General features: G+C 38.7%; 1 protein-coding gene and 1 long non-coding RNA gene across 2 annotated transcripts in view; one reads left to right on the forward strand and one right to left on the reverse strand.

The window, feature by feature from the left end:
- Positions 1–27,274, forward strand: part of LOC127469156 (uncharacterized) — a 643,570-nt gene that overhangs the window by 470,177 nt on the left and 146,119 nt on the right. The gene's annotated exons all lie outside the window — the stretch shown is intronic.
- LOC127469165 (uncharacterized) lies at positions 153–17,108 on the reverse strand. Its single transcript, XR_007903878.1, has 4 exons — positions 16,981–17,108; positions 5,542–5,683; positions 1,971–2,124; positions 153–691 (listed from the first exon to the last, which is right to left on the reverse strand). It is a non-coding gene; the product is annotated as an uncharacterized LOC127469165 (long non-coding RNA).

Here is a 27,274-nt window from a genome sequence, read left to right on the forward strand (position 1 = left end):
ATTCAGCAATTTTGAGAACAATGATATATTTTCATTTGCTTTGCTAAGGAAAACTACAAAATTAGAGCATTGAGGCTTCCTCTGGAAGCCATTAGTTTACAGCCAGGGCAGAGCTTAGTTCATTAGCCCAAGGACTTGATTATCCATTACATCAACCCTAATGGAATCGTGCTTGTGCAATGAAGATGGTAATGAACAAAAGAAGTAAGTTGTGATATCTCTAGTTTTACTGTATGACCAAACTGGCCAGGTGCATGATAGGCTGAGAGGCCTGTGGTAAGGCACCAAGTGTGGAGTAGCCTGACTGCTACTTGCCATGCCCGGGCTTCCGAGATGGAGAGGTGTCATCCCTAGAGAGGCACACCAAGCACAACCCTGTGCTAGGAATGACATAACTGCTCTCTTTGATGCTGATGAAAGCACTTGAGATGTGTTACCCACGACATATGCCCCACAGTAGTTAAATGAGGAATGAGAGTCCTCTTCTGTCCCTTTTGCCCCAGACAAAAAGTTGCAGCATTATGCAAACATGCCCACTTGGGGCACATCAGCAGGTTGCGGTGCATTGCCGCTGCTCCCACTGGGTCTATTGTGCTGCCCAAGGCTGGGCTCAGGCAGGGTTTGGCCAGCAGCACAGGAAACAAACAGCAGCTCCTTCTGGAAAACAGGGAGGGGGCCAGTCTCCAGGCACCTGTTGAAATAAGATTATAAGATTTAGGTTCAGAATGCCAATATACTCTTCCTGCACGGATCCTGCAGGCACAGCTGCGGTACCTAACAGAGATGGTAAAACTTGCACAGAGTTTTGCACCGGCTCCTGTGAAATCAGAATAGCACTCAAACCAAAGCAGATATGCAAGGTGAGAGAATATGAATTTTAAATATGAATTTTAAAGCTCTCCCTGTGGCACAATCCCATTAACCTACAGCTGCTGTATACACAAATCTCCCACCAGGCACCTTGGCTACACATCAGATAATACCCTCAGAGACTTATTTTTTTTTTCTATTTGGAGATTATTTATTACAAACTCTCATCAGCTTATTTTTGTTTTAAATCACTACAAAATGTCTCTGTTTTTGAGGAGGAGAAAGGTAGAAGGGGGTGGGGGAAGGCCAATGTATTTTAAATTTTAGGGGAAAGAGCCCCTTCAAAGTGTAAAATCTTTCAAAGACAGACTTACATGATTTGTGAAACTTGTGTGTGATTGCTCTGTATAACTTGTACCACACTCTGCCTCCTTCACCCTCTGACACATAGCAAGAAAACTGGATTCAAAATGAGATTGCACCATGGTGAATTCATTCCTTGAATTGCATCGTAACTTTCAGCAATACACAGCGTGGGAACACGTCGATTAGCTCTTGCTTTGAAGAAATTGGATTTGCAAAGGTCAGCAGTGGCTCGGCCCATTTCTCAGCAGATCTTTGGCTTGCTTTTCATCCCAGGACGTGCAGGGAGGAGGTCAGAGAGGAATGACAAAAAGAGCGAGCTTTTTGAAGAAAGCCCAAAGAATCTGACTGTGCTCGCAGAAGTGTGGAGGTTTCTTTTGCTCAGAGCTCATAAAAACGTAGATTTTAAACCAAACTTATGAAAATAACTTTCTGAGTTTACTTAACATATTAAACAATTAATTGTTTTGGTATAAACTAAGAAATGCTTTCCAGTGTAACTTTTGGTCTGGCAAGAGCTGCCTGAAGCTAATCCACAGAAAAGCCTGCTTACCCTCCTTCATCCCTCCCTCTTTTTGTGCAAAAGGGTGCAGCCAGCCTGGAAAAGACATAGAAAGAGGCAAAGCTCAGCCCTCAGTGGAAGTGTGAAACCCAGGGAGTTTGTGCTCTGTATTTCTCCTTTGAAACATGTTTCCCAGTTGTTTAGCTTGCTCCTGTGCCAGTGTACTGAGACAGAGGTAGCTTCATTACCCTTTCGAGCTGGAAAATTCACAAAATATTTTGGCCACTCTCCTCACCTTATTAACATAAACTGGAGTTTCCTCTTGCTGCTGGCAGGGCAGGGTGCTGGGAGCCTGTGATCAAGGCATTTCAGCAGCTGTTGCCGAGTTTCACCTTGGGCTGGTGGTGAAGGATTCCTCCTGGATTCTGAACAGGGGTTTGCTGTGGCCACTTACACAGGAAAGCCACAAAAGAGGGAAGGAGGCGTGGAGAAAAAGAAATGAGAGCCGAATAGAAAGGAATCCAAAAATACCAGCAAGCCCGAGTTCCTTCACCTGCAAATATTAAACTTTTCTTGCAGAAATACACTACACACACAGAGAAACATGTCTCCTAGAAAACTGGGAATAACGGACTTGTTTGCTTCGTTAGTGTATTTTTTTGGCAGGTCCCTTTTGGAAGCCTCACTTTCTACAGCTTTAAAGCTTTGTGAAGGCTTGCAGTGTGGGGAAAGAGTAAGGAGAATAGCTCCAGCTGGTGTCACAGGTCTCCTCAAGCTGTAAAAATTTGCTTTTCCCTAGCTCTTCCAACAAGAAACACTGCAGCATTCTGGCATAAAATATGATTTAGAAAGTATCCAAATCATAGAAGGCCAAATCTCAATGGACTGTATGTTCCTGTTAAGTAGCCAGTACTAATCCAGGTGAATTTTCCTTGTCATTAACTGAGCAAAAGCCGGCCTTTACCCTTACTAATTTATTCAACTGAGAAAATTCCTTTCATAGTCTGTCCCAGGAACTCCCAAGAGGTTGCTGCAGAAGGTGCCAGCAGGGATACTGAAAATCTTGGGAACCTGCTGGAGGGGGGGGCATTTACAGCATGTGCAAAAGAGATGTAGGACAGAGTATTTAGGCAGATGAAGATGAAAGAGAGTGGTTATTGTCAAAATGACAGATGAGTGATGTTTCTGTGACCTAACAGGAAGTAACTGGGATGTAAATGCTGGGTTTGGGCTTTTAATGGAGCTTGTTCATCTGCTGCTTCATAACTGCATCAAACTTCCACCATCTGATCATCACCATTACAGAATGAATCTATGGATGTCATGTAACAACTCTGCCAAGGACATTTGTGCCAGCTCCCCTCACAAGTGTTATGTTACCACAGACCCAGGCATATTCTAGAATTTCTTATTACCTCATGTACCAGCAAGTCTTCAGCTGTGCCTTCACTTCCATCTCTGAGATGGAAGCAAGTAGGGGATCTGAGTAAGCTGGGGATCTGATTCCCAGCTAAGAGGATCTCCCTTCAGAAACAGCCCTTTGTGCTAAATATGAGATCCCATCTAGAGGTTTCATTAGAGCATTCTTGTTAGCAATATAATTTTTAATTTGACAGATTTCTGCAAAATTTGACCTGCAGAAAATTTGACCTGCAGAAAATTTGTGGCGTATATCTCATCTGCAAATTTTGTATCTGTGTATGTGCAGGTGAACACACATCTTAACATGGAGAACTTTGGCATCAGGGCATATATCTGGATTACCTGTGCACAGCTGTCATGGTCAGCCATCAAAACCCAGATCTAGCTTCTTGTTTCTATTTAGCATCCTCTTGTCTGTCTGTTTTCATTTTAACACTCTTTTATGTGTGATGTTTTTATCAACACTTACGTCAGCTTCCTTCAGTGGAGAAAGGCATCCTTATCGCACCTTTCACATATGAATAAACTTCATAACTGAAAACACAAAGTGCTGGTTTTAGCTTTCTTTTTTCCATAAACAAACCAAAGAAAGTCAAAAGGTTAAACAACAACAGTTGAGGGTACCTTGCTGAGCTTCAATAAAAAAAAATAGAAGATTGGTCTGAACATGTATTTTTTTAATAAAAAAGAATGAACATAAATTACAGCTGCTGACCATGTAGTCATTCTTTTTATGAGGTGTTTCCCTATACCCATATATGATTTCCACTTATAAATTCCCTGTTGGACTGAAAACTCTCATGAAACTGATGCTTTTCTTAATAAATTGTCCACAGAATCAGTATTTCAACTCGGATGTAAAAAGTTTATTAGGGAAAAAAAGCATCCCTGTGTCCTGCTAGAAAGCAATGCCAGACACCATCCAAGCTAAAAAAAATAGATCTGCCTGCAGATTGTGTAGCATTCCCCCCCATCTTTCTACTTAATTATTTTTCATAATTTAATAAAATCCAGTGTAATGTAGCATACTATAATGGTGCCTGCAGTAACAACCACTTAGTCCAGAGCAGAAAAAAACAATTCATTGAGGATTTCCGCATGTTAAATTTTGTTTCCTTTAAAATTTCCTTGAAGAAGGGATAGGCTCCTAGATCTGAAAAAGTCTGTCTCTGGGCACAGAAACCCTGAAAGTTTTCTGCCGTGAAAGAGGTTGTTTGAAGGAATACCCTCAAACCGTGCAATGTGGAAGCTTGGGAACTGCTCCAGGTCTGCTTACTGAGGTCTTCTCACCAGGGAAAATCACTGCAACCAGAATCAGATGCTCCATATGAGGTGCTCAGTTGTAAATCTGAGAAAGCACTAAAAATATGAAATTGTAAAAAAATTCCCTGGAGCACACATGAAAATCCACATTCATCATTACCATTGTTAGTCCATGTAGAGAAGAGGTAATGCTAAACTAAACCGGATGGCCAAGTATTAAGGGTCATCTGCTGCTGCTCTTACTATGGAAGCACAGCTGTCTCCTGAAGAAACCAGTGAGTTCAGCAAAGACCGGGTGAAGAATGTGCTCCTAAGAGATTTCCCCTTCTGGAGAAAAACGCTTGGTTTGACAAACTGCTGGATGTGTGTCAGAATGTGACGGAAGGGGGACATTTTTAGCAACACTTTGCTGAACTAGTGTGGCACAGTCTGGTCCCCAAAAGCACAGTTGCTTTCATTCCCATAATTTACTTTCATCTGTCTTTTTCAAAACTTTCCCTAATTAAGCTTAATTGCCATGCAATCACACATTAGTGCAACATTCTGTCCACTTATGGACCACCCATAAAATCCTTCATAGCATTAATCCTGGAGAGTGGTAGACTGCTTGTTTTGTTTTGTTTTCTAATGTGCATAAGTGCCTATAATGCACAATGATGGCTTTCTGGAACTGATATTTGACTCTGGTTATCATGAAAAGATTCCTAGTTTATATCAGAAAATTAGAGAGGTCAGAAGAGTGTTTGGGTTTTGGAAAAACAAGCATTTATGATGATTTGGAATCTAAGAACATTGGTGCAGTACTCAGACATGGGGATTCTCAGCTTTTAGTTAAATTTAACTCCTTAGGACAGTTATGGGTCAGATCATAACAATTTGGATACCCTTAGCCTTTGTGAGTTAGCTAGGTTCTCTGCATCACTTAAGTCTCAGTGATATAATCCCAATAAGCAGTGTTCCGACAACCTAATGAAACCCACACAAACTATCCTTAAAGTTGGACAAAGGTCTGTAGGATACCTCTAAATAGTCTGGAGGAGCTGATCCATAACAGAGTATTTAGAAATAGTAAAACGAAATAATAACACAGAATTGCAGGGAAGCCAACTGAAATATTCTTGTAAGCAGCTGATTATTCTTCTCTAAAACTACAGTTTATCTGACTGAAATAGCTCCCATACCTTTGAAGTAAAGAAGACCCTTGAATTTCTAGGATCCTGAAGCAAAAGCAGCAACTACCAGGTATCTCAGAAGAAAGCTTCTCCCAATATGCTTCCAGACAGAAATGCTCAGTCAAGCTGGGTGGGTTGAAGATTCACACGACTAGACGGACAACGAGCAAAAAAGACAAGTAGAAAGTAGTGTTAGATAATAAAATCAAAACTTTTGTAGAAACAGACAATATCATAACTTATAGCACAGAGATATAACATGAGGGAATTTCAGCCTCACTCACTTTGGTGAAAGTCAGAGATCACACAATATGACTAAAAACTTCATTTAATATTTGCATTGACTACTCTTTTCTATGGTTTCTAGGTGCTGTGGGACAATGCCAATATTTTTGCCACTGCTAGAAATACTTTTTTTGGTCCAGAAATGACAAAGAGAAAGGGAAGAACAAAATTTAGGTCCAGGTAAATATTTCCAAATTACTGGTAAGTGATTAAGTAACATGTAGTCTTTTCCAAAGCTTTCAAGCTTTGTAGGATGTATATATTGGAAAGAGAAAAATTAAAAGAGAAATACCAAGAACTCTCTAACCAGCAAGGACTTGTTGCACATGTAACTTATTAGCTAAATTTGTCCACACTACACAGTACTAGAACATTCTTTGAAAAAAGTAGGGCTCTTACATTATGTGTGTGATACAGAAGTAAAATAGAGAACAGGAGATACATAGACTATTGCTTATGAGTCCAGAGGCAAGTTTGGATGACTGTTTACCATTTTAAGGTCAGGGAAAATCGTTCTTTTCAGTCACACCTTTGTGAATTTCAGAACTGAGCAAAAAAAAACCCCAAAAACAACCCACTCTACTTATAGTTTACTTGATTTCAATAGAAATGCAAATATTTTTTTTTGTTTAATAAAAGCTAGAAAATTTCAAATGACACATTTTTTTTTCCAACATTTCTTTCTTAAAAGCCATATACAAACCCTCTCATTGTTATCTATGTTGATACTATCTTTGTCCCTTATTTACCACCCAGCCCTAACATTCTTTCTGGGTGGGAACTGCTCAAGGCAAACACTCATGAACAAACTGAAGTGACAAGCAAACAAGCAAAACAGAGTAAAGAAACAGAAAAGTGTGTACTTGCTCTGACAACTATGCTGCAGGGTATTGAGGGTATCATAGCTGCATTGAGTTAGTCCTACAATTTTAATTGGTCATTATAGAAAAAATGTGACATATATTATCAAAGAGAACTCCCCAGCTCAGAAATGCTGAAGTAAATTGACGTGTTGCAATCCTACTGACACCACCAGCATTGTTCCAAAGGAGAAACTGGTGTTCTTTTGTTTTGTCAAGTAGGAGTCTTTCCTTCAGTTTTAAATCCTCTCTCAAATGTTAACATGTCTAGATGGCATAAATGTAGCAATCCTGGAGACTTCTGTACTGCAGATCTTCAATAGCTGGAGTGCAGCTTAACCCAAAGTGTATAGGCAGCAGGGTTAGGATATGTATGTTGTTGAGTATGACATTCTGGAAAGTCTTTCTGGATATTTACTCAGAGAAAGCATGGTGCCACCTCTGTGATTGTTTCTATGCATCTTTTTTACTTGTTTTTAAAAATAAGCAAAATATCCAATCTCTAAAAATACTGACTGCTCAAAAGTACATAGTTCCTTGGGGAAATGAGGTTACAACATAATTGTGTCATACAAATGTTTGCCTATCATCTGTTTGCTCTTTCCCCCCCAGTTTTAACTCCATTTTACAGAAGGGCAGAGGCCTCTATGAATGTCAAGTTCTTAAAAGTCTCATGGAAAATGGGGACAGCCAATGGCTGCACACACAGCCGTGCACACAGTCCTGGCCATGCACACAGTCCTCCCTGCCAGGCACTGAAGGCATGAAGGACAGGGAGGGCTGACGGTGGAGGAGAGTTGGAAAGCAGACAGTGAGGCAGAAGAGACACAAATCCATAGGAAATGAGTCCTCTGCAGTTTGGCTGCCTGTGGGTCAGCTTGTTAACTGATTTATACAGTATTTTCCCCCTCAGTCTTGAGTTCTACTGAAAATAATTTTTTTTGCCAGTGATGCTTTCCAGGAATAGACTGAAGTGCTCGATTCAAAACTCCTGACAGTATCATTTATATGCTAAATAAGGGGGCCCAGCAAACAAGCTTTAACTTATGTTTTGCTTTAACCTTGCCGATGCCTTTTCAGTGAACTATGAGCCAGATTCCTCATTTCACTGCTTTAACAAGTGTGTAGATACTGACATCTCCAATCCCACTTTTCCAGGTCAAGATCATGTTTCATTAGAGACCAACTGAGCCTGCAGAACTCAGAGTCTATTTTCTCATAAATGCTGGTTTCACAGATCTTAGTGGGAGAGCACCTGTGGTTGGGGCCTTGGTACCTACCTGTGTATGTACATACTTATATTTAATTCAGAGATGCAGCTACCCTGATGGTTATAATTATCTCCTATAGAAAGCAATATTAAGTACAGAGTATGTTCCTATAGGCTCAGTTTGAATGTGGTTAATCAAATGAATTCATATTCAGTACTCCTCAGTGTAACAGAAATCCAGTGACACCAACATATCATGATTAAAAGTGTAGGAAGCCTCATTAGGGAATCTCTGCAGCTTTTCTACTTTGTTTTGCTTAATATTTAATTCTGGTACAGGCAGAAACAAGAATAAGTTGAGGCTAAAAAAAAGTATTTATTCTAATGAAAGTGTTTTGCTTACTAACAGTATTACCACCCAGTGAATAACAAAAGAACTGTGAATTCCATTGATTTAAAGAAACCCCACAACTATTTAGGAAACCAAATATATATTTAGGGTTCTAGGCAACAAACATCAGTTACCTGATGCACCCTAGGACAGAAACACACATTCTTGATTATATACAGTAATAGCATTTCATAGTTTGTCTGGATGAAATATCTTAATTAAGTTTGTATTGTCAACATCCAGTCCCTCTGATCTCAATACATACAAACCTGGGAAATCTAGTCCAGACAAAAGAAGTACCTTTCCACCTGGGAGGAAATAACAAATTCTATCATCACTCACCCAGTGAGTGCATGGGGAGATTGAAACAGCTGGCAGGAGTAAGGCTTCCGTGGGACTCACTGCCCACCCTTGCACCCTGTATAGCAGCAGTAACTTGTTGGGAGCCCTCAACCCACCTCTGCTCCACTTATGGCATCTAAGAAAGGGAAAAATTACTTAAGTGAATTGATTAACTATTAATGCTTCTCAAGACATCCTTAAATTTATGCTTTGCTTGTGTTGCAAATCACTCAAGTTCAGTAACTGACATCCTGCCTCATCTTTCCAAAACTTTAGTTGGAAAGATGATCTCAAAACTAAAGTTTGAGCTATCTGCAAAAGATGAGAGAATTTCTGCCATTGCTTGCACTCGAGCAGCCAGACAGAGTTACATTCACTGAGGGTAAACTCTAGCTGATGCAGTTTCCGACACAAATGGAAGTTTATTTGCTTTCTCTGTGTTTCATAAAAAACTGAGATCAATGAATAATTTCTATCTTCTAGTAAGAAAAAAACCTTGATGTGCTGCTCTAGCTTGGGAAAATATAAAATCTGAGGACCTACTTCTGATGCTGTTTCAAAATTGCTGTAATGTTTTGCCTGCTGTCTTCATTGTAATGGTTTGTAGCACTGCCCAGGAAATATATACTGCAGCAGTGTACTTATTCATGATGAAAATTCCACATGAATAACACTCAGGAATATTAAAACCAGCCTGTATGTATATGCACTTATAGTTAGAATTACAAATTTTAAAAGCAAAACTAATAAAAAACCCACCCCACTAATACTGTCTTGAGCCTAATAAGCGCAGAAATGCCACCAGCCTAGAAGTGTATAACTTTGCATATTTCAATGTATCTGTATAAATATTCTTCTAAATAATTTTATCTGCATCAAGAATGTAAAAAAAAAAAAAAAATTCAAATAGAAGTTCTTTGGCCTTTAGGTAGACTTTAACAGTTAAAAATAGCCCAGAATCCAAACAACATCACAACACCAACAAAACCAAGAATATTTATTCTTTTTGCTGAAGCCATTACCCAACTTCCCAGCACTAATCCTGAACTCTGCTTCTTGCTGTGCTGTAAGTACGACAAAGGGCAGACAGGAGCACTGGACAATGTAAACTGTAACGCTGGCTTGAGTGTAAGTGGAGAACTGAACTCTGCAGACCCTGGCAAGCCTGAACTTGTGCAGCTTTTACCAGCAGGTCATCAGAGAGAGCTCAGCTGTGGTTGCTGCTCCAGCGGGCAGAGCCCAGGGCAGCGCTGGATGGGCGCCCAGCACCCTGCACCCTGTCAGTCTAGGAGGGGGAAACAACGTGCAGTAACTGTGCTGCATGATTTCACTTAGGGGAAGTTCTGACTTACAGAAACAGCAGGCTCTGTTTTGGGAAAGGACAGACCGTCTGGACCTACAGAGCACTGTGGGAACAGTTCTGTCGCTTTTATTCCCACTAAGCAGCCCTATTCCTCCAAGCAGACCCAAACACTGACATGAACTATGTATAAATAAGGTTATAAAGCTACTAATGTCCTTTAACCATAAAGAGATAATACCAACCATGAAACCTGAGGGGTCTTTTCTTGTCTCCCGCACATATGAAAGATCACATTAAAAGAGATTAGTTTAAACCACTTGCAATTTCCTTTATGCAATAAAAGATTTTCTTTGCCTGGAATTTTCCTATTTATGGTGTGTATTTGGACTCAGTATAGCATAATACTTCCCTCAGTATCCCTGCTTTTAATGATGCTCACAGCATTTGAGCCATTCATCAAATGTGACAACTGAAACAGCTAGGAGTTAATGGGAGCATGAGCAGTTTGACAAACACAGTCTATTTGACAAGGCTGAGGTCAGGACTGAAAGAACTGCTCTTGGTTAAATAAACAGAAAAGCAACAAAGTAAAAGCAAAATCTCTTCAGCCATTTATCAACTTTAAAAGCCTTTTTGTTATAAGAAACATAAAGTGAAGCTGCACACAGAGATGGGAATTAAATGGAGTTGGGAGAATTCAGCTGGCTTCTTTTTTAGGTGAAATTAGAAAGCTCAGTTAAAACTGGGGGATTACGTCCATAAAACTGACATGCAGCTACATAATACCTAAACCTACACTTTAGACCTGTCTGCTTCTGAATTGACTTACTATTTTAAAAAACCCAGGCTTTTTCTAGATAACAGATTGATACAGGTGGCACTGAAAAGAGAACAGTATCACAAGAGATGACTTTCCTGACATCTGCAAAGCAGGAGAGCACTGTATAGGCATGTTCAGGACCACAGCTGAGACTCCATCCATCCATTGCTGCTTCAATAATCAATTTACCTGATAGCTCCTTGTACCAGGGGCCTACCAGAGACTCTTTGCAAAATATCAGTTTTGCATTTAGACACAATATTGCCTGTAGGATATTCCGTGCCAAATGACTCTTGGAAGCTAATACTTAGTGCAACCACTAACTTCCTTCCTTTACTTGCTCCATGGACCATTTTTTTTTTTTAATTAAGTGCACATTGGCAAGTAAAATCAAATCCTTACTGTTCTGGGTTTGGTCTTGCATTCTATTTACCAAAGACAGTCTCCAGGCATTACAGTGTTGACTTCAATGAAAACAAGATTGACTTTCCTGTGATTCAACATTCCTGATGTTTAAATTTGGGAGTGATAATATTCTCATGACTAGATAAGACAGTTCAAATTTAAGCATTGAGAAATTCTTGGGTATTATAGCTGTGCACAGTATTTGCTAATCTTTTGCCTACCATCACTCTATGTAATCCTTTCTATCACTGTCCAGAAGCCACCAGTACCATTAGGGAATTTCCATCAGAACAAGCAATCTTGCAAAATTCAGTAAGCTTTTACTATCAAAAAGTTTCAAGAAAGGCCTTTATGGTTTGGGGCTGGACATGTTGCCAGATGAAAAAAATCCCTTCTCTTTTGAGACTTCTCCATCTTTTCTATTGCTTTCATGCTTTTATGACTGGTGGTAGTTTAGAGATAATAAAGAAAAAAGGCATGTATTGAGACACAAAGACAGCAGAATGACTAAGAATAGTTATATAATTTACAGATTAATTTTGTACATCTTGTTTCTCTAATAACTTTTCATTTTGCCTTTCATGAAGCAATTGTACATCTAACTAACATACTTAACAACTCCTATTGCTGCTGGAAAATAATGAAAGACTTTTTTTCCTGGAAGTGATTGATTATAGTCTGGATAAATGAAATAATTTTCCCTCTTGTCTTCTCATTATGCTTTGAGCAAAACACCCATTACAGGAGTACTGTGCTGCCATTTGGAGATAGGAAATGTATTCCATTCAGCCTGTCAAATGCAGTTTAATTCCTGTTTTAACTCTGCGTCTCTTCAAAACCTCCTTTTCGAGACTACACTAATATAACCTAATTTTGACAGAGTGTTCTGGACTCTGGGCAGGTCTGAATCTTGATCTCTTTTCCATCTGGAATGGGTTTTTCATCTGCTTAATACCAAAGCTTTCTGGTTTGTTTGGTTTAGTTGTTTTGTAATATACAACCTACAGTCATCTTATAAAATAATTTATAGCACTACTTGGCCTCCTTTTTGGAACTTTCTATTTGGGAAAAAAAAATTAAAAATAATCAACCAAAGCAAGCTCAGTCCTAGTTTTCCTCTTCAATAAAAATGTTTTTACCCAAAATACTGGCATGAATGTCTGAAGATTGCGCTCTCCTTTCCAATGTCAACAAAACAAATGTCTTTTACAATGGTCATGTTACTTTGTGTCATAGCTACATTGTGTTGAGTGTTTGTTTTTCTTTTCCATATCCAAAAACAGAGAAATATGGTAAAAATGTTCAGTGTGACAAAAATTTAGTGGTATGATTGTATCTAATCTTCCATAAAGTGGGATACTGGAACAGAGTACAAGAAGACTAATGCTAATTTTAAGATGAAACTTCGTGGGTCCATGCAGAATATACAGAAATTGCATTACTAACATATTTTTTGCTCATGAAGTCACATAATAGCGGGATTTGGATTCAAATATTCAGGACACCTTTTACCATTTTATATCTCTTGCAAATGTTTTATGGATGGAATTATTTCTCAGTGCTATAAAAAGGAATTCCCATTTCACAAAGTTGGGTTTGTTATCTACTTGAATGTGGGTTAGCTGGTTTTCTTGAACCTCTGTGATCAGCACTGTGCTAAACTGTTTAAAGAAATCAACCCTATTCATGCTTTCACCCTCTTTTCTTAACCAAATTGAGTTGGTGCAGAGAGATTTCACTGCAACAATAAAAGTCTTCTCTTTAGTCTAGTCCTGGGGAAGTGGAGGCTAGAATCAAGAATCTACTTTCATTTAACAATATTATTGCAAAAAAATAATAATAGCAAAGCCACTATTTTTGTTGGTGGTGCTGGTGGTCCCCATAGCTGGTCTACAAGAAAGTCCCCTGAAGCATACATGAGACACAAGGAGTAAGAGAGACAGGAGGACAGAACAGTTTAGGAGAGTCTTGCTTTGACCAACCCCAAGGTAAGACCGTCAGACCTTTAATCAGTTCCCAAATCAAGAACCAAGAAAATATATGAGCTACAAAATATGAATTGCATCTTTCTGGTTCTCAGGAAGTACTACTTCAATTTTTGTTGTATTTTGCTTTAAGAATAGTAATTCAGTACACACCAAACACATTGCTTGTCATCTTAATTTAGTGCATTAGTAGAAAATACTACTTTTTTGCCACATGAGGTTATGCTGACTAATAAATCTTCTTTTTAAACTATATGTCTATATGTGTCCTTTTTCACTGAGAGAAACAGTAAAGTAAATTTACTGGACTGTTACTGATCTCCTAACAACTACACAAACAGCTACATTAGAAAGTTTTATTGTCCATGCTGCGCAGGGCACAGAGCTGTGTTCAAGTCAATCATCTCTCTTGTCAATATTGCTATTATTTATTATTATTTACATACCAGCAGTGTGCTAGTTCTTGTCACACTGCTAACAGTGGCAGTCCTGTTCCACATTTATGAAGCCATCTGAGTTTCAATTTTACTAAAACTCCTAAGTCACGCAGAGTAGGTAATGACAGACACATCACTAGCTAAATATTTTTAAACTTGGGGTGTGGAAGCCAAGTGACGATATGAAAAGACACAATTTAATGGAGAAAAAGAGAAGGATACCCTTTCCTTCTGTCTGTATTTTTTTTTGCCTTTTGGTTTTTTTTGTGTATTATTTCCTGCAGGACAGGCCACAGAGTTGGATTTTTCACAATAGGGACAGAATAATATCCATTGCTTGTTGTTGTCCCTCACTGTCTCTAGGTAGCATGGATAAACTGAGTTTTTAACATGGGATGTGAAAAGATAGAACAGTATGCCACAATGCCACGTTGGACCTCACGCACGTGGCTTCTCTGAAATTGTTACTGAAATGAAATTCTTCTGGGTAGGTAAGGAGATATGGTTACAGATACATTGAAGGTTGTAAGAAAATGAATGGAAGAGTTTCCTGATTAAACTGTCTTTCAGCCCAGTTTATCTGATTTCTATGGCAGGTTGTACTACGATCTCTCCTTTTTCGTCAAAACGTGGTTGAGCATGGTATCATTATTTGACTCATCAAGTTATAGACACTTTTTCAGTATTGTTTGCAGAAAAAGAAATTATTAGTAGAGATTTAAATGATGGGATGAAATTCAAAGTGCAAGGACTTTGATTTTTATGACAGAAGGCAGAGAAATCTTTTTATCAGGATTGCTACACAGTCACGAGAAATTATTTGCCTTAACCTCAAAATATTTTGTAGCTAGAAATTTTCAGCCAGACTTCTGTAATTCTATAACTTAATTATGGTTGCCTTCGTAGAATAAGAAACATTTATTAAACGAGCCAGACATTGACCTAGATTCATTTAATGTAAAAATTTACATAGAAATTAGTGATTTGAGATGGTAATCACTTCTCCCTCCTTAATCTATTCTGTTGGGTCAATTAATGTGGTCATCAGAGACTACTTGCCCTTTAAGCCAACTCTGAGAAAGACCAGAGCAAAACCAGGCTGCAGTAAAAGACATGCTGCAAGGATGCTGGCACTTGGGTTGTATGTTAGAGCTCCAAACCCTTTCTTAATGTACTGCAGATGTTACTAAGCTTTGAGTCTTTTTAGCTATGTTTTCATTTACTATTTAGGTGGTCACTGTGTTACAGTCTTGCCAAGAGAGCTTTTGGATCAACTTAATATAAGAATTAATTATATTAATTCACAATAAAGTAATTGAAGAGACTAAAAGGGTCAAAATATCAATTGCAGGCATTCTGTCCTGAAATCAGTAGCTAAAGCAACAGGCAGTACACAGTTCATCCACCTTAGAAAACATTTTTTATTTGTGTGCTGAAATTGTCACTGCTGGTTAACCTACTGAGGTTTTTGGCTGGAAGAAAAGAACCGTTACAACTGGATTCTCTAGAGTCAGTCACAAAACAGGTGTTCCAGAGAGACCGAAAAATACTAGCTTCAAGTAGAGGCTTACAAAAGCTTCCTTTTCCCTGTCCCCAAGCCTTGCCAGTCAGAGAAGCCTGTGGGCTTACTATGACATCTCTACTTATATTCATATTTTTTTAATTCAGCTCTCAGCCCTTGTAGCTGTCGCCTTTAGGAGGAGTAAGGAACTGAATCCTTGTGTGCAGGAAAGGTAAAAAACACTGGGACACTATGGCCTAAATCAGGCTTGTTTGAGAGGAACTAATTCAAACACCGATAACCTGAACAAACACTGAAGGGAGCATTAGAAAACATCCAGGGAAAAAAAAGCTGCTGAAAGTTTATTGCCCCTAATCCTGTTAATAAAATAGGCTACTGGGCTCATTCTTCTGATTATTTTTCTTACAAGGGAGAGGAGTGGATGGAAGGAGAAAGTGACTTTCTGATCCAGAGGAATGTCTTAGTGAACACCTCCAAATCATTTGACTCAATGGGGATATCTTTCAGAGAATGACGCAAATGTAAGACTTGGGGCCTGCTGCACCACAAGCTCTGCCTTCAACATTATCCAATTAAAATAGTAACTTTTACCTACAACCCAGCTCTGGTTTTGTGTAAAGGGCTATACAAGCTGCAAAGGAAGGAAGAAATCAAGTCCTGGTATTGTAAATAGAAGCACAGTGTCCTTAAGCAAAAAACAAATGAAGACTTAATCTCATACATTGTTTGCCTGTTCAATAAGAAATTCAAAATTAAATCTGTATTAATAAAGAAATTAGCTACAATCCAAATGTGTGTATGTTATTCATATGAGAGACTGTATATATCATGCATACAGGCTATAAATATATTCTGCAAACTATCCAGCCCTAAATATTCTGCCATATATGAAAGTTAGATCAATGTTAACTCAGTGGTTAAAACTGTGTTAGAAAAGCAAATATCAGTTTTTCTAACAACATTTTTATGCCTTGGGCATGTAAGTTCACCCCAGTAATAGAGCTGAAAGAAATAATAGTACAAGAATGTTTTATGTCAAATCTCAAACCAATAATACAAAAGAGTGTAATTTATCAGATCCGAAGGAAAACACTAAACAGTGCTAAAAGTACTACTATTCATTACATATCTAAAGGCTACTGATCAATAGAGAGCACTATGCTCTTTCATTCAATAGATTCAAGCTTAACTGATTTTCATGGCTTCTTGAATGCTTTTATGACTAACAAGGCATGATCCACATAGTGCTTTGTAACTGATTTGCAAATAATCTAATAAAGTGACAGTAATAAATCACGAGTATCATTAATAAACCACCATCAAACAAAGCAGCACACTGGAAACAATGTGGAAAATGCACAGATATTCTTCCAACTACTTTGGGGAGTAAACAGGCTAAACACACAGTATAACTTAAGAGCTGAGAGTTCAGTTCATAGTAAACATATACATCTGAGCTGTTAGAGATTTTCTATTGCAGTTGGCAAACACTGCCTCTATGTTTCTTCAGGGCAGGTTCACAGAGGAAAAAAGAAGAGAAAAGGAAAAAAAGAGAAGAGCTGAGAGAAAACAAAACTCAAATTGAGTAAACAAATCCTTGGAACACAAAAATATAATCCAGTTTGGTGATGTTTGCATGCTGTTAAAATAACATTTTATGCCTGTTTACTTTATAATTTTGTACCTCATAAATACCTACAGTAGCTAAAACTGTCAGTGGTGTCACTTCAAAGGGCAGTGCCCCTAGGAACAAGATCTTTGAGGTTTAGTCTAGCCACAGTGTGGTTAAGGTTATGACAATGTTTCTTTAAATCTAAAATCTAGTTGGCGTAAATCCATGAAAAGCACACATACCTACAAATGTGAAATTCAGGATTCATTTACTTACCCTTCAGGTGTGGATTTAATGAAAGCTGGGCATTTAACATGGTAACAAGCTTCCACAGACTTCATCGAAAAATCCAGCTCCAAGATACATACAGCAGAAGCAAAGCAGTCATTTTGACTCCATCATCTCTACAAAAAAATCATACAATTAACAAGTATTTACTTGAGGTGGAATCCTAGAAACACAAATTTTTAGCACCACCCACGTTATTGTTGGGGTGAATGCTAGACCTACGTAGCACTTTCTTCTATAGCGAAAAGAAAGTCAAATTACTTAGCTTTGTACCATTTTGAATTAAAACCCAAAAGATTTGTTCCTTTTGCTTTTAGTTCCCAAATTTAGTATAGAAGTGGTAAAATCACAAGGGGAAGTCATCTTCCCGGGAGTTTTTGCCCTGTCCAAATTTTTTGTAAATACCACAAGAAAGCTTTTGCCTACATTATTTTCAATTCAGTATTTTAAGGCTTTACTTCTTCAGATAAAAGGATCATTTGAATTCTTGAACATGAATGTGAATCAAGTTCCAGTTAAAATCTTTAGGTGCTTTTCAACCACTTCTCTGGTGATCCTTGAGCAAATAAATGTTTGTGTTAGTGGTTTGAGGCAAAATACATGATTAGAGCCAATACTAAAGCCATCTTTCCTCTCAGCCTCAGCAGCAAACTTTGGTTTAATACTAGTAGCCATGGAAAAGTAATAAATAAGGTGGTGGCTAATAGCAGAGTGAATAAGGGTTTTCTCTCTGAAGATCAGAGGAGGACTAGGCTTTGGTTTGCTACAGCAAAGGGGACAGGTATTACAGATGGTTATTTACAGGCAAAACTCCCAGACTCCAAGGTAAACCATTCCCTTTTCATCTATTCCGGAGAAATACAAGTCCTAAATAAATACTTATAATTTTTCTTTTAAGGCACTGAGGAAAGATGGTGAGAAAAGACTAAGGAGAAGCTGAGGGTGGTAACTGCTGGCACATCGGAAAGTGCTGCTTCTCTCTGCAGCAGCCTGAAACAGCAACTGACCCCAGCAGCTACCACATCCAATTGTCAACATCTGGGAGTTTTAAATGGGTGTTTGTGGAGTTCTCTTTAGAATACCAAGACACTGAGACAGCAGTGGGAGAGGGCATTAACTCTCCCAGGAAAATGCTGTGGATTAAACATGGTATTTGGGGCCACGACAGCAGGTCCCACAGCCATGAACTGGACCTAAGCAGCTCTGCATGCATTTAAGGAAAGCAAAACACTTTTGCCAAATTTATTGCTTCTACATACTATAAATTTTATCAAAAGAAATTATCTGTCAAAAATTAACAGCAATTTCTTGTTCTTGAGAAAAAAATTAATTAGAAATCTCATTTATTAAAAAAAAATGCCTTAAGAAAGTTAGTATTAACAAAACAAATCTGAAGCTTAAAGTCATAAAGTGTGACCATCACACCTCTTCTTCAGAATGTGACTTTGTAATTTTTGATCCAGAGGTCACTGCCTACTTTAAATGTGACTTCACTTTTTGGGCGGAGATGGCTTTGGGGCCAGATACTCTGCTGAACCTCAGATATGGAAGTGGATATTTACAAAAATGCTAATATGTCTAAAAGCTTTTGACTATAGAGTTAGGTTGCCTGCTGACATTTGCCTTGCATGTACATCTTATGCAATTGTTTGTTTTAAAACGGTGTTCTTCATTAGTTTAGTTATTCACTTAAGCCACAGAATTACTGTTTTTTTTAATGCTTATTCTTATATGTGCAAAAGAGTAAAGAGCCCCCAAAAGCTTAGTCTTTGCCTTCTCAGGACAAACACTTTCACAAATGCTATTATGTTTGCTAATATTTGTCTCTCTTTTTTTCTACCTTCTGTTACACTAGTCCCTTTGGCTCTAACAAAAGCTTAAAACAAATGAGGCCTTTGCCTTTACCACTCCAAGACAGCATCTTCCAAGCAGGCCCAAAATATAAAAAGAAACTAACTTTTTCCTCCTGTGCAAAAGAGAGTATAAGAGGGCAATCTACTTTAAGTAATACTATCTCCTTTCCTTGCCTCAGCTTCAACGTCGTGCTTTTGATTTTTCCTCCCGGGATGCTTACTCTCAGCATCCCCCCCCCCCTTCCCCGATGCCCCAGCATTGCAGCTGTAGAGGGAAAAGGCTCAGACCCAGGAGATGCGGTGCAGCAGCACAGCGTTGCCCCCTTTGATGTCCTTCCCGCGCCCCACTGTCCAGCGTGACGCCAGGTTTGCTCCAGGGGTGACGCTCGCCCCACGCGGAGGGGCCCGCACGAGGTTCGCTATGCCATTTAACCCCATGGATGTGCCGGGGAGGGAGGGAGGGAACGGCGGGGGTCCTCGGAGGACCAGCAAGGCAGCCGAGCCCCTGACCCTCCCGCCCCGTGACGCTGCAGCGCTCGGTGGCGGCCGCTCTGGCTCCAATTAAGGCAGCGTGGAGGGGGATCTGAGAGGAGGTTAGGGGAGGGTGTGCCGGACCCACACTCCTGTGGCTATGTTGGAAATTAATTCCCACATATGTGGCGCAGATGGGCCACAGCCCCCTTTCCAGGCTGCAGCCTGCGAATAAACTTAGTAGCAGCTGGGGAGGGGAACCAACAGAGCCTCATGTGCTTTAATGGTTTCTGTGTTTCTGCATATGGGAGTATTCTCTCCCCTCGCTAACCCATGCAAATACTTCTGTAAAGTCTCATAAACAAAGCTGTGGATATAATTTTGAATGAGAAACTTGCCACCAGGGAAAACAGCGGTCAGGAAAAATACAATATACCTTTTTCTCCAAGAAGGGTGTTTTGGTGTGTTTTCATAGATTAAAACCAGATTTGGCTGGTTTGAGCAAGCAGGCAAACTTCTGACCTTTTTTCACATAATAAACCACCTCCCCCCTCACCCAGCCTAACCTGTCCTAAAATAGCCAAGTGGAACTTGGAGCCTGTAAGTGAAGCTGGCTTCATTGCCAGGTGTGGGTGTTTGTCAGCATAGCACGGACATGTCCATCTCTAAGACCTTGTGCCCTGGTCTCAATCCAATAAAGTAGTCAAATGTGTGACTAGCTTTATGTTTTCAGGAACTGGCCCTCAACAAGACCTGAAATCAAACTTTTACAGGAATGCCTTTCTGGATCAGCCCCATACTGCTCAGTACTTGCTGGTTTGAGATGCCAATATGCACCAAAAAAAAAAAGTTTGTGGTTGAAAGAGCAAGGATCATTTAAAGCAAAGCATGGTTTTTACAGCTCCATGCAGAGTTCAAAGTTAGGGGAATCTGCATGATTCCATTTAGTTTAGTCCAGCAAAATCAAGTTGAAGAAAACTTCCTAGTTCCAAACCTGCACACATATGCAATCTGGCTGCCATATTTGTTAGTGAAATAAATACAAAGAGGTAAATATGATGACTTCTTTTCTGAGGCTTCTGTGCTCAGTAACCTCTGAACCTGGAATTAAGTACATAACACAAAAAATGCGATACCTAGTATCCAAATTATATTTGAGAAATCATTTTTAAACAAATTGGCTGCACTGCAGCCAGGGGCTCTGTTAAAACATGTGAGCAGCAAGATATGTCCATGCACGTGTCTGCAGGTATGAACAGGTAGTGAGAAAAGACAGAGGTTTGATATTGCACTGTCAGCCTTTCTGTGAGAGACTAATTTTTTCTTCGAAATTCATTGAATTCTCGGCAACAAACAGAACATTGAGTAGATTTTATGTGGTTTGTACATGGTTGCCAAGTAAGTAGATCACACTTCAGTTTCTTATTTAAGTGGGTAGACAGATCCACAAGCATCATCCTTCTGCTGTTCTAGATTAATATAACAAACTTAACTTCAACTTCTTTTTTTTTCAAATGTAAATGTAGCAAAGAGGTTACTGATAGAAATGTTGAGAGAGTAGTAAAGACAGAATCATTTGTTGTCTAGATTTTCTCAGAAAATAATGAATCACAGTAAATCTGAGCTATTTAATCAAGCAGCAGTAATACTCTCCCTGATGATTATGACACTGCTGGAAAAATCACATCATTGCCCACATTAATTCTGGTTATTTTCTCTTTTGGCATTAAAATAAGAAGACAAAAAATAATTTAATTTTTATAGCTTCTCTCAGTGGTCTATAAAATAAGAGTAGAAGAAAACTGATGATCTGACTTTCTGTTTGGTACATCGAAAAACTTAAGACAAAAGAATAGGAAAGGATGAAACAAAAAAAACAACTCTCGCTCTAAAATCAAACAAAGAGAGAGAAAAGTAACAAGAAAAAACCTAACATGTTAAGGTAGTACAGAATCTAGGGTCAGGCAGACTCCTCTGACCCACAGAACTTTTGTTTTTCTTTACTAGGTTACTTTTAAAACCCATTTGGGGTGTACATGATGAACAAGCAATTTTGAAGCCATAACTTCTGAGCTCTTTTGTGTTTGCTTTGGCTGTTGGAGCTCTGGCAGATGTGTCCCATTTTTCGTCTTCACACCTTTATTATGTTCGAGTTGCATGTCAGAAATATTCCAGATGCTGTTGATGAAGACTTCCTCTTGGCCCAAGGAAGAAAAGGTTTCAGTGTCCTATGGATTTCCCCTCTGCTGATCAGGGGACTTTACCTACCATTACAAGGGCTTAGCTTTGTGATGCTGGTGTTGATTCTTCCACTGGCTGTTGTAGCCTGGGAGCAGGGACCTGTGAGCCCAAGTCTTCTGAGCCTTCTTGAGCAAAATTTAAAAAATAAAAGAAGATAGTAAAGCTTTCAAACCTGATGGAATATAAAAACTGATCTTTTATTTAAAACCTATAAAAACGAACCTTCTCCTAGCCACTGCCGTTTGGAAGTCAAAGGTAACTAATGCTCAGTAAAATGTGTCCATGATTTGGCCCTCCCTTAGGCTGCAGGTGTGATCCATGTGGTTTTGTGAAGGACTGTGATCCACCTACAGAGGAAAACCTGCCACTGGTAGCCCCACTATCTGTCCTCAGCACTTCAGGGCAAGAGTCTCAGTGTACCACCTTTCAACACAAAATTTGCTCACCAGCTTATGTTCACTGAAGAGCTTGCAATTTGCTTTTTAAATTATTACTCATCAAAACTGCCTACAGAGAACACTTTGAAGCAGTGACCACACCAACGCTGGACTTCTAATGTGAAAATATGAGCTCAAAAATGGAGGGTAAAGAGTCCATTTTACAGTAGCTTCCTGTATCTAATAGCTTGCTGGCTGGTTCAGACTGACATACCTTGTCACTACAGAAATGGGTGTCCCCAGCAAAGGCTGAGTATTGAGTACTCAGATTGTTTATAACTCTGCAGCCATACAAAGCAGCATAAGGTCTGACAACCCCACCTGCATATTTTTTCTGTAAAATATAACAAAATAAGCATAAACACTGCAAGTGCTGGAAGCAGAGGTTAGAATTGCAGAATGATTTAGGGATGTCAGTGTCCACACTGTGCCTGCTGTGCTTGATGGGGACCTCCTCGGTAGGGACTGCTGCTAGCATCTGCATTTCACTTTCAAACACACATTATGTGTTTTAAACATGTTCTTTTGGCCCTCATTATGCTCATCCTTGGCTGACAAAGCTTGAACAATGTTTTAAAAATGAGAGAAAAAGGCATTACCCCTCTATATTTCCATCCTGCAGCCCTAACTGGCTGGACTGCCCTGCATCTACTTCCCTCGGATTAATGGTAGCAACACGTGTTAACTAAATACAACTCTCTTGTTTCTTTCCCACATTTTCCTATTTCCTGCCTAGATCTTCTTCCATCTCCTGTTTTTATTTTCTTTTTCACTTCTGCCTATGATTATTTTTCCATCTCTTTCTCTTTGTTACTACCTTTTTATCCCTTCTTTGTAATCTTCTTTATTACTACTTCATTTTACCTGCCCATCAGCTCTTTTGCCACACTCTGTCCTTTCATTTTCCCTTCCTATCACTCCTTTTTTTTTTCTCTCTGACTTTTTAAATGGCCCTATCTCTTTCCCACTTTCTTATTTTCCCTTTCTGTTTTCACTAATGGGTTTTAGAAAATAGTATTTCACTCTCAACTTCTTCCCTTTTTTCTTTTTTTCTGTAGCAAACTATTTTAAATTCCTGCTGTTTTTCTGGGGAAAAAAACCCCAACAGTGAAAAGTTATAGGAAATATGAAGATTATGGAGATGACACATCAATGAAAAATACTAGGTTAACTCACTACTCAGATATTGTCTAACACAGGTTTTTAACAGAAGCTATCTGTTATCATAAAAACAATTCTTGTGTTTATTTTTGAGCCAGTCAGCTACTCTTTCTTAAAGGATCCCCAAAACACCTTATAATTTATACAGATATAACAATAGTGTTTTTTCTGGGGTGCTTCCTGCCTATTCAGTTAAAATTTAAGAATGAATTTGGAAGTGCCATTTGCGGTATACAGTTATCTAGAGTGGAAGTTTTTTTTAGGACAGTGATGACTCTTAAGTACACTTTATAGGAATTATGAACTAACTTAGCTATGATTTATAGCTATTTCCTTCCTAAATAGAACTATAAATTGTTTCTGTGACTGCTACAAACTCCAGAACACAAGAAGAGGCAGAGAATCACTACTGCCTCTCTGATATGCTCTCTTTCTTCATCTTTGCAATACCAAGCTGTTTTGGCTCTGTGTCATTCTCTTCAATAACATTTAACAGATACTTGCATTTTGAGCAGGGATGGGTAATCATGCAGTTCTTTAACTCGGGGTAGCATCAGCACTGCAAAAGCAACAAGCCATTTCCCTGCAATCTGCTTTCTTGAAAGATGTCAAGTTCACCTCAGGCATCAGAGAAGATAATGTAAGAAGCAATAGTTCATATAGGATCTTGCCCCTCTGGGGCACTTCTAAGCCTGTCTCCTTATGTTACGTGTCCTTTCTTTCCCAGGTGATATCTCCTGGTAGCAGCAGGGTTTCACTGGGAGAGCATGCTAAATGTAACTGTGGAAATCCAATAACTTTAAAACACTACTCAAAACAGAGACCACCAAGGGCAGTTTTGTCTGGTTTAGTGGAGCTGGCTTGTAAAATCACAGCCATTTCCCAAACCAATTGTTAAACCCACAGACAGCAAATTCTGATCTGCACTACACTACCTTCCTTAGCAGGGGCTGTGCTTGCCATGAAAAATACCACCACTGCCTTCTCCACTTGTTTAAAGACTGTAAGAATCAAATTCCATGTGAACATGCACTGAGGGGGAAAAAGAACTGAGTTGCTGGCCCCTGTTCCCAATCTGCATCCACATCTTCTGGGCCCCCATCTGAAAACAGTTGATAGTTCTTGGGCAGCAGTGCTCCCAGCAGAAGCAGTTCAAAGCAAGAGAGAGACTGGAGACAAGGAATTTTTGAACTTGCCTGTTTGCTTGTTGGTCACAAGTGATAACAGAAGATCTTTAGGGTTTATTCAGCTCCCACTGAACTCCCAACTTTGATATTAACTTGATCGAGGTCAGAATTTAACATCACTTTATAAATAAGTAATAATTCAATTTCCTCCTCTTTCACCTCTTCACCACAACATGCATGTAATCACAGTACTCATAGAATGCAATTAAAAATGCAGTCTACAAATTGGTAGGCACTTGACTTTAGGAAATAGAAGTTTTTCACTGAAATAATTTCAGAAGTGTAAAACAGAATAAAATTACTCGGTTCTTCCATATGTGCTCATTTAAGCAGGTTAGGAATGTCATATCATTGTGAAGTTTTCCACAGGAACTCAGAGCACTAGATTTGAGAGCAGACTTGTTCTTCTAACTTGATAGACATTTGTCTTTTAATTTTTACCCTCTGATGTGTGTTACCAATGAATAAGTGAAATAGGAATATTTTCAATTAATTTTCTTTTAATCTACTTATCTCCAAGAAGTAAGTTCAGATCAAATATGGTATAGAGGCACAGCAACATAACAAAGCATTGCCAAGCATAACAAGCTGTCCTTCAAGGTATTTTTCTTTAGTGATTTTTTTGCAGCCAAGAACAAAATTAAAAGAATGGGAGAAAGACAGAGAGAGGGAATTACTACATTTGACTCAAATATAAGCAACCCACAAAATATGTTACTAATCAGGGAGATTCTCATCATCCTACTTATCATCTTGGGCCAGATTGCATGTGATTTCTCCCCAGATGCACAGGATATAGAAGAAGCCGTTGTAGGACTATACAAAACAGTCAGTCTTTGAGGACATACAAATGGGAGGTAAGAACCATACCAGCAAAGGCTGTAACTCTCAGCATGCTGCATTTCACATAGCACACACTTAAATTGTGGTACTCACTGACACTGGATGCTATAGAGGCCAAACTGAATTCAGAGAAAGATTAGACAATTTGGAGGCGATAGATCTATTACTGGTTATTACCTACAATAGCCAAGATAAATCTATTTCAAAACTCCCTCAAATGCTGACACAATCTGGAAAGACACTACAGGGAGGTAACATGGGTTATATGATTTGGCCTTAAATTTTTCCCAAAGTACCATGCAACATCAGTGAGAGGACACAGGGCCAGATGGGCTGTTGGTCAGCTCTGTGTCTAAGTAGAAGACACTAATTAGTCTTTTGTTTGTTTATTGTGTCCCTTTACTCATTGCCATTTCAGATTGCACTCTCTTCTTGCTCTGGTGTGGAAAAGATTTTGCTATCAGTAAGAGGTTATCAGTTCTCTATCAGTTAGCTATCAAAGGTTATCATACATGTGCCAGAACCTTTGATGGAGGCAAGAGATCTTTACCAGCAGAGCATCTGAGATAATAGTGATATATGTAGGTTGGACTCAATTTTTTATTTTTTTTTTATTTTTAGATGCAGATGTCAGTGACTTTCTTTTAAAAATTCCAACATATTTTTCCTACCAAACTTAAAGAAATAAATTCCCAACATAGAAAGGACTGAAAGCTTTTGCAGAAGCTCTTAAAAGTTTATGTTGTTCCCCATTATAACTGCTAATACTACATGATTGGCTTGTTAATATAGCTAACTCACCAGCAGCATTCACATTAATTTTCACCTTTTACTATGTAATGGTAGTGTTATTTATTAGCCAGACAGACCATTTTTAGTAATGTTATAGGAACAGAGTGTGCATTACACAACAGAACTAGGTTACACCTGCAGCTGACCATTTCTATATTTATGGCTGTCTGACATCTATAATGAATGGCAAATGGAAAATATTTGTTTTTTTTTTTTTTCTTTGGCTTAGTAATTATTTTTTTCATGATTTAAAAATAAAAGTGAAGTGAAATACCTGGCATTAATTATGGCTTTTAAATATCTACAAGTCTCTTGCCAAGGTGCCCTGGAGAAACAGAACGGATTCTTAGGGCAGTGCACAGGAAAGAAATCATTAGCCAACCTCAACCATCACTGGAAAACTTGACTGGATAAGTACAGACTGCATTACAGTTCAATGTGTGATCACATCCAGCCCCTTTCACTTCAAGTCTCAAGTCCTTCATTGCATGGGTACAACTTTAAGATGGGGAATTTACCATGTATTCCTAACAGAATATCAAATGTTTTGCAAACTTTATGACAAACTGGTGGACTTCAAAGTCAAATGAAGTTAGGTAATTCATGCTATGATGTTTCATCTCACAGTTGTCATCTAGTTATTAACATGCAGAACCTATTTTTTTCCTCTTTCCCTAAATCATGCAACAGTTTCTGTCACCATGAAAAGAAATAATTCCAAAACCAAATAAAATTCAGGCTGAAACTTGATCTTAGTACAAAATTCTTATGATTTAGAGATTTGAAAATTTCTGTTTAATTGTAGCAGTATTTCTGCAGCTAGTCATTGAAAGTCCTGACTGAACAGATACAGTGATAAAGAATAGGATTTAAAAAAAAAATCATATCCAATTGCCCGCAGCATATTCAAACATAAAGGAAATACATATGGAGATATACTTTTTGGTGGATGCAATTGTCAGAGCCAAAATAGTCATTAGAAACAAAGCTGGAAACATGGACAGTAAGTAGTCTGAGAATTACAAACCTATTACACAGACCATGGTCTACTTCTGACTTGGAATCAGCTATTTTGTTTTATCTTAAGGAATTCTTGATCCTTAATGCTCAGATTTTAAGGAAAAATCATATTGACTCAATTAGCATGACATTATTTTCTTATATTTAGACAAGGGCTTTCTACCAAAACTTGGCCTGTAGGTTCTCTTCTGGTCCTTGGAAGGGTAAAATCTCACTGTGAAAAAAGACATAGTGAACACGGCTTTCATGAGGAGAAGTACAAAGTCTTTCTTACAAA

The sequence above is a fragment of the Manacus candei genome, unplaced genomic scaffold (assembly GCF_025592945.1).
Source record: "Manacus candei isolate 608988 ecotype Guabito, Panama unplaced genomic scaffold, ASM2559294v1 h1tg000017l, whole genome shotgun sequence".
Lineage (NCBI taxonomy): Eukaryota > Metazoa > Chordata > Aves > Passeriformes > Pipridae > Manacus > Manacus candei.